Source organism: Bactrocera latifrons, unplaced genomic scaffold (assembly GCF_001853355.1).
Source record: "Bactrocera latifrons isolate USDA-ARS-PBARC rearing strain unplaced genomic scaffold, ASM185335v1 scaffold_11, whole genome shotgun sequence".
Taxonomy (NCBI): domain Eukaryota; kingdom Metazoa; phylum Arthropoda; class Insecta; order Diptera; family Tephritidae; genus Bactrocera; species Bactrocera latifrons.
Genome location: NW_017534519.1, coordinates 2,886,082 through 2,895,385, shown reverse-complemented (window position 1 = coordinate 2,895,385; position 9,304 = coordinate 2,886,082). Strand labels below are relative to the sequence as shown.

At 36.8% G+C, this 9,304-nt stretch overlaps 1 non-coding gene across 1 annotated transcript; it reads left to right on the top strand.

Annotated features, from left to right (window-relative positions):
- The first annotated feature begins 8,918 nt into the window (after positions 1–8,918).
- Positions 8,919–8,991, top strand: Trnaa-agc. Its single transcript has one exon. It is a non-coding gene; the product is annotated as a tRNA-Ala (tRNA).
- Positions 8,992–9,304: the final 313 nt, after the last annotated feature.

Below are 9,304 nucleotides of genomic sequence, written 5' to 3'. Positions count from 1 at the left end.
GCCCAAATCCACGCGTAAATACACAAATGTGTGTGCGCACCTGTGTTGAGAGTCATGTGTTGGGTAAGCGAGCGTATGCCTTCGCTCGGTCCCATACGTGCAACTAATTTATTATTATTCCTCAACAAAATCCTCCGCATTTGCTTTTCAGCTGCATGTCCACACACATGATTCCTTGCATGTATGTGTATGTATGACTTTAAACCGCCATCATGCGTATGTGAAATTCGCCGTCTCTTTCTCGCTTCCATATCCCCAATCATTCCGTTTCTTTATTCAGTATTTAACGTAAATCTTTTCCAGCCGAAGATTGTGACTGTGTCCTTCCGATTCTTCTGTTTGCGGTAATTGCACGTCATATATTGGTTGCACGACAGGATTGACGTGATTACTTGCAACTTTGTAGTTTGTCTGTTTGCTTCTTTGTTCTGGTGCAAGCCACTCAACCCGCTCCGCTCGTGAGCAGACAAAGAATTCGTAATTTATCAGACTGAAGCAAGTTCTGGAAAATTTTTAAGCGTAGATTTATCAGCAGAAAAGATGCATTGTCACTTCTACATTCAACTAACTGCGTTTGTGACAAGTCCCCAAATACAATCACTATATATATACACATATACATACATGTGGATATATATGTGTTTGTATAATGCTGTTAATTGCTTAGAGGAATGGTTTGCTCTTTCCAATCTCGAGAAAATTAATTAATTATATGTAACCTAATTCACTCAAAAGTTTGTCCAATATTAAAGGAAGGAGATATGAAACTTATTTTATTTGGATTTTAGGGTTCATATACTTTTTAACACGTTTTCCAATAGAGATGATATGATTTCAAAGTGTCGTTTCGGGCATTTTGAATAATGTTTGTCATGATTTGTATTGTTTTTTTTTTTTTGTGCATTGTATTCAGTCAATTTCCGCCTGGAAAAATATACGCAAGAACAACGTTTACAATTTATTCAATTTTACTATCAAAATCAGCACATTGAAGCTTTAGACATAATAAAAATATTGCTGCTRTTTAGGTAAGTGTTGCTAAAGACCGCAATTTGTCGATTCCAAAAAGTTTTTGAGAAAGGATTTGGGCTTGCATCCATATAAATTGTTCTCCTCAAGAACTGAAGCCTTTAGACCACCCTTAACGTCGTGAATTTGCTCATTTTGCTTTGGAACAACTTGAAAACGATACCTATTAAGATTTTAAGGAAGGCTGGTGACACCGTTACTGGCGATGGAGAGCGTTATAGATCGATGATAACCAACTTTATATGACCGCAATTGGACGAAGTTGGTCTTGACAACATCTGATTTCAACAAGATGGGCTACGTGCCACAAAGTACGTCGAACAAGCGATTTATTGCGAGAAAAGTTTAGAGATTCCATTATTTTTTGATTTAACATCATTATACTACATCTTGTGAGGTTACATGATTTAGCAATAAACCAGAGTCTCTTTAAGCTTTATAACATTCAACTTCATGACACGCGTTTTGATTTACGGAAAAAAGTATTCGAAAATTGAGTTCAATGAATTTGCTCTCGCAAAAGAAGTTGTAGAGGCCATTTGAATGATGTTATATTTAGAATCTAATTATAGTATATCGATTGTACTTCACATTAGACATTGAAAAACATTTGAATTATCTTGACAATTAGTGCATTGTTTTTGAATCCATATCACTCTTATTAAAAAACCTTGTATAACTACATGTACATATATACTCCTTCTCGGTTACATAGCTTATTGCGAAGTTATGAAAGCATGAGATAATTTGCCCCAATGTATACAATCATATTAAAGATCAGAATAGCGGAAAAAACGAAATCACAGAGTCTTCATATAACACTCAAACAAAGCTGAAATTTTTAAAAATATTAGTGTTTTTAATGTAAATATCTTAAATTTAATAGTGTGTGGAGCAACATATGTTCCTTCGTTGTGTAACCCTTCGTGTTGAATTTTTATTTTACCTGATTACTTTCTTTTTAAGCAACAACGTTTGTGGGTATGTCAATGGACCGATACCAAACATTTACATTGACGGCCTACAGACGGTGCAGACCCAGGTAATCGTCGAACTGTGTCTTTGGCAATGACAACATTAATTCGTTTCAGTTTGATTTCTGTTTGATATTTGCTACCGCACAGAACAAATTAATTAAATTCGGAAAATTGGTTCAAGTTTTGGTATTTTAGAGTTAAATTACGTTTATTTAATAACGAAAATAATTATTTTATGAAGATCTTTAGTCAGTATGTTAGAATGGCAGCCTTATGCTAGAATAGTCCGATCTGAACAATATGAATTGTGCCGCTATGTTGTACCATACTCTATGCCAAATTTCATGAATATATCTTGTCAAATAAAAAAGTTTTCTTTGCAACGATTAGATTTTGATCGATCAATTTGTTTGAGATCAATATTAAATAGTGGCGCGATATTGGCAATTCTGACAAATGAGCAGCTTCTTGGAATGAAAAGAATGTGAGCAAATTTTGAGATCGATAGCTCAAAAAAGAAAGGACATTTTTGCATATGTACAGACAGATGAACTTAGTTAAAACGCAGGCGCTTTTTCTTCTTCTCATAGTTCAAGAGATTATTCCGAATCACACCATAAAGTGGGCGGGCTGAAAGATGACTATAATCGGTGTATCGGTGTAGCAGTTTCAATGATACCGACATACTTATGTTGATTAATAAATCTGTTTTTCGTCAAACAAGTAAGTTCTTATTTAAGCGGTAGGAGTTTTTCAGTCAAATTTTGTTAAGATTTGAATAATTTTTAAATATTGTACTACTACATACCCACAAAAAATCCTCTCTACACATATTTTCTGAAACAACATATGGAGATACGTTATGGTGCAATATGCAACTACACATGTATTTACAGCAGCAAATGAAAATATCTCAACTAATACCATGTCACAGCCTACAGACAACAACAAACAATAAAATGATGACCGAAAATCAGCCTAAAAGTGATGCATCGATTTTGGCAACCGAAACAACAGAGGCGACAAACGCGCACTTTCTCTGCTAGTCAAACGGTTAGGTATGATATATGTATATACATATACACATATGTATACATATAGTCACGACTTAGAAAATCTAGAACAACAAATGAAACTAAAAACTGGCTTAAACAGCCAACGGGCGGCGCTCTGTGTGACCGCCTTCCAGTCACAAGCCTTTTTGACTGCGCTCTTACACATCCACGTACAAATAGTTTTGGGATTGAAGCTGACCGAGCGGGCGTTTGCGCCTAAAATGACAAGTAGCTAACTGAAATCAAATAGTTGTTGTTGTTGTTGTTGGCGCAGTAATTTTTTGTCGAACGTACGATATTTCGCCGCAGACACTCGGAAGTATAATTGTAAGTGCTTGCCAATATATAACCACTCACACACATGCTTTACCAAGCAGCGCCGCATGACACAAAATTAACTGTAAATATGCTATATATGTATATATATATTATATAAAGGTGTGTGTGTGTGTTGGCGCTGCTCAATTACTTACTGGGTCGCTAAGGCCAACTGGATGACCAAGTGGGCCACATATAAGTTTGGCTGGGCACTTGTACTCACATACATGCACACAAACAAAGACTTTACGAAAGATGCAATGCATTTGCTTTGAAATAAAGGAAGGCCAGTCAGGGCAAAAAGTCACATTATGAGGGTAACGGCGCGCCAAGCAAAAAATCAGCTGGCAATCGGCAATGAATTTAGCTAACGGCGGCGTTGGGCCGCGCGGCTTTTGTTGCGCTCGAGCGCACTAAATTGGACGCTAACGCTGGCTGCTTTTTGCCGACATTTCACTGCATACATTGGTACACTAACTTCAGCACATACACACACACACACACAAGTTCTCTGTTTGTTGTGTGCTAAATGTCAGCAACAATTACCGCATTAGTATTTCAAAATCGTTATTTATTTTATGCCTTTGATAAAAAGCACCATTCAATGTGTTTCTTTTGGTCCATGCAGTATTTTCAGCACAAACATACGCGCCACTGATAAGCACCCGCGCCCGCAACACATCTCTCAAAGGCAACTGCGAGCTGTCTCTCTCATATATTCAAAGAGAGTTTGTGTTGTTCGTTGCACTTTGTTGTCAGACGTAAACTGATAATTAATTAAGGGCGGAAAGTGATAATATAATGTACTAGAAGAATAGATAACCTTATCACAATGCACACCCTGTGCCAATAAGAGCACTTTGTGTATGTATAGCGATTTGTTAGACACTTTTATATATTAATGTCATTTTAATACACACATGTATTCGCATAATATCTTATTAGTGATGAGTTTACCACACCTGACACGTCACCGATAAGGACTTATGTTAATAACAAGATTTATAAGCGACCTATTTTAAGACCAGCCACCCAGTAAGTAGTTGAGATTGAGCCTAAACTCAACTAAGAGTGGTTTCATAAAGGATAATCCATCATCATTTGACACGATCCATGTTCTATTTTGTCTCAAGATACATAAAATATCTAAGCAATTTAGTAATTTGGCAGAATATATGAAAGAAAACTTTTTTATCATTAGGACCTTAGCAGTAGTTTCTGTTATTGTTGTTGTAATGGAGGAAAACATTCCTGAAGTCAGTTTAAGGCATGCTGCCGAGTTGACAGTCCTTGGCCTGATAAAAATCCGAGTCCTTTCCGATTACTTAGCTCCGAATGTCATAGTAACAACTCATTAGATATTGTTGTGTGATAAGGCGTAAGTGATTGCGAAACCCGTTAGAAAGCTTTTCAGCGAAGTTAGAACACTAAAAGCTATGATATTCTTTTCGCGATAGTTGTAGTCATTTTCAAAACCTAAAGCAAAATGTAGAAGGCCTATTCAGTTAAGTTGTCTAGAAGTCAATCAGTTGAAACATTTCCCACAAAACTTCATAGATCGAACACCCATAAATTGGCAGAATTAAGCCGGAAAATAAAGGTACAAAACTTTTAAAATTTTTAAAATCTGGTCGTTGTCTCGACACATAGCAAGTTTTATATACATATCACCCAAACCATTCAAGCTTTATCACCCAAATTTTCACAAAACAAAACGTTTTGATAGTTCTGGCGACAGTGAAAACAGAAGAAATCGGATAATAACCACGAGATCTTGGCTTACATCCTTACAAGATCAAATTGACGCAAGAACTAGAGCCGCTTGACGACCAGAATCGTCGTGTGAGTCGTGAATTGGGCTGAGCAACAACTTGAAAAAGATTCGGATTTTCATAGAAAAATCATCTGCAGCGATGAGAGTAATTTCTATCTAAATCGCTTCGTCAATAAAATATGCATTATTGGACAGGCAGCAATCCACATCTAATCCATCCGTCACCTTTGCAATCCGAAAAAATTACGGTTTGGTACGGTTTATCGTCCATCGGCGTCATTCGGCCGTACTTCTTCTGTGATGTGCGACGGCAGGTTACTGTGAATGGAAATCGCAACAGCTCGATGATACGCGAATATTTTTGACCCGAATTGGATGATATAGACCTGGACAATATGTGGTTCCAACAGGACGGCGCCACAAGCAACACAGCGAATGTCACAATCGGTTTATTGAAAATAAATTTTGTTGAATGTGTTATCTCACGTAATGGCCCAGTCAAATGACCATCTCAGTCGTGCTATTTGATGCCATTAGACTATTTTCTGTGGAGCTACATTAAGTCTTCGTACGAATATCGATGTCAACGAATTTGCTTTCACAGGAACAAAGAATTTCATGGCTACCCCAAACAAATTTTGTAGCGCTGTTATTGAAAACCCCGTTATAATTCAAATTAAGAGAGAATCCTTTTACAATAATAGTATATCTGCAAGTCAAAAATGGGTTGAATCGGATCAATACTTTCCTTAGCCCCCATATACCTAATGTAAAGATTTTCGAACTTCCAGGTGAATTCATATCGCATATATCGGCTAATATGGGAATTATCTTAATTAAATTCAATGGACATAATTTTCTTCTAACGAAGCATCTGTGTGTCTAAATTAGATTAAATCTTGTGTCCTAACCCCCATGTAACTATTAGTTAGCATTTTCAAACATCCGGTTGGCTTTCCTCCTTATATGTATATTGATATGGTATGTGAGGTACCTTACTGAAACTCAAACATCTGTTTCTGTTAATAATATGCAGTAATGCCACAAATGGGTAAAGTAGAGTCAATACCACTCCTATCTCCCTAATACCTAAAGATTTTCAAACTTCAGGTTAAATATTAACGTATATATGGCCAATATCATCAGTCAACACAAAATAGGAATTTCAAAAACAGACTTAAACATTTATAAATGGGTGCAGTACCCGAAAATGCAAGGAAGGAATTTGGATGAAGTCTAAATTGTTTAATAAGGCTTGTATATATGGGTTCAGTATTCACATGCTGCAGGAGAAACTTGCCAAGTTTTGGGTACACACAGAACCATTTTTTAAGAAGAAGTCCGATAAGCTTCATTATTTAACTATAAGCGAAGGGAGCGACAAATAGAGAGATTTTAACAATCATTAATTTGGTCTCTGCAATTACTATTCAGCGTCGGAAGCTAATAATATAAATCAGAGCGTTACATTGTTGGGTGGCTAGTCATCTCAGCCCTATCTCGCTGCTGTCACCGCGAGTGGTTGTTTAATATAAGCAAATGTTGATCTTTCTTTGCGAATATATTCTTAAGTGCACATATTTGCTTAAGCTATAAATTTAGTTATGCACTTGTGAGCACCCACTCCAACCGATTTTAGAGGTAAAAGTATTTAAGGCTCGACAATGCGGGCAAATGACAGGAAATGCAAATAAAATTGCAAATATTGCATAAAATCATCTAACGCAGGCCGCATCAATTGCCACAGTCTTATGAAATGTAAATTTAACTGTATACTATATATGTATATAATAATTTTTTTTGATGATTTTTTTCCCATTGCGCTTGAAGTTGAGGTTGGTCCACTCATTGCGCTGCCGGCGTCGGTGCAGCAGTGATTTCTGCCGCTTTGCGCCGGCAATTAAAATGCAATTAGTAATCGTCAATTACGTTTGTCTCTCGTTATCTTTCTCTTTTACTTATTTAGCATTGTTGCTGTTTATATACATTTAAATATTTACCTCTTTATTGAAGCTTAATTTTCTACTGCTTTCATAAGCGCTGCTCCTGTATTGTGCATATACACATTCGTATATAGGGGGTATATATCAAGGCAGAGAAGATTATATAATCAAATAATTATACTTATAAATATTATATGTATGGCGTACATATCTAAGCCTATACTCATTTTGATGTCCCGTTAATTTGCATCTGAATTTATATATTTCTTCGGAGAAGACCATGGTGGCTTTGAAGAATATATAATATGTGCTTTTTAGTATATTATATCATGCTACATTAAGTTTATGTTACGCTATGTTATGGCTTATGTTATGTTACGTTAAGTTATGTAACTTTTTTCATTTCCTAAACCCACATTTTATAGTATACAAATCTTATCATCGACTTAAAAATACCACCTTCAGCAAATGACTAAAAAAAGGTTAGGTTCCAATCATTGGTCACGCTTTCATGCGACCATATCTTGCACGCATACACCTTACCAGATCTTTCGGTCACCAATCGGCCCCTGCCGCTTTGTTGTTCTGTAATTGCTATTAAAACCTCTCCATAGTCATAGTCGGACATCTATTCCATCGTCATCAATTGAGGAATCGGGTTCGCCACATCCAGATGTTACCCTTTTACTGCCGTTCAAAAAGCTGGAAAAGTGTTCCCTCCATAACTTCTGTATGCTCTGAACTTCAGTCACAATATCATCGCTTTGAGACCTGCAAGAGTATGCTCCGGTCTTGAAACTTTCCATTAGTCGCCGCATCTTTTTGTATAATTTTCAAGCAGCCAGCTTCTCAAGCTCTTCATACTCACGTATTTCGGCCATATTCTTTTTTTTCCTGCATATGCGATTCCCTCTTCAACTCACCGTATCTCTCCCATCCCGCGTGTTTTGTTGTTGATTGCAACATTACGACTGAGGTTGTCCGCTTTCTCGCCCCAGCGGCTTTCGGCCTTTACAAAAACAGTTTCCTTGTAGCTGTGCGTAAGGAGTTTGAAATGCCGCCACATAGTTCCCTTGTACTGGGTCACTGATGAGTACTTTGAGAGAGCACAGTTTCGCTGTCGGTTGCGATAGTAGCTTCTCGACGTCACACATTCACTGTGTTTTGTTATGGACGTGCTTTTCTGTACAGAGCCGGACACACATCTTCGCTGCAACAAGATAGTGGTCCGAGTCGATGTTAGGTCCTGGAAGCGTACGCACATCAATAACACTGGATACATGTCGTTCATCTATGTATTTATAGTTTTTCATTCATATGAAGTTTCTAATAAAATTTCTATACAAGAAAACTAGTATTTTCGGGAACAGTTTTGTCTCTTACTGTATATGCGCCGTTTAGTGTTAACAGTAAAAATATCCACCTGTAATCACGCTATGAGTTATATAAATGGTTATGGTTAAGATAGTCGAACTTACAACCAAGCGAAGGGCGAACAACAAAAACCTACCATATGTAATTACAACAACTTTCAACTGCACCGTGCATCCGTGCGTCGAATTATCTATGAAATTTGAAATTAAATCAACCTTATTACTTGTCGACATGACGGCATGCAAACTTACACTCACAGCGGTCAGTCAGCAACAGCGCGTACTGCACTACTTAACGGACGTTACTTGCATTTTAATTATCCGATTTTGTGGACAAAGTTATTTGGGTCACTGTTTGACCTACAAATGAGGCTTATAGCCATGAAAATGTTTGTCGTAGCAAACAGACATCGATATTCCGTAGCTTTTTATTTGTTTGTTTAATAGTTGGGGATGTAGCTCAGATGGTAGAGCGCTCGCTTAGCATGTGAGAGGTACGGGGATCGATGCCCCGCATCTCCAGAAAATTACTATTTTTTAAATTTATTGAAATTCAGTTATATACACTTGTACTGAGTCGCCCTTAAAAACTAAACAATGTGGTAAAATATTATCCTAGATAGATAGATAGTTCTGATAATATTCATTGAATTGAACCTAAGTATTTCTCTTAAGGGGTTAGGAGTAGTCAGAATTTTCAAAAATTTAATTTTTTTTTTTTCATTTGCGTTAAGTGTTTTAAAAATATTCTCTGAAAATTTCACGTAAATCTGATAATTAGTTTTTGAGTTATTCGACAAATAACAAAGAGAGCTCGGGCACTTCAAAGTGGCAG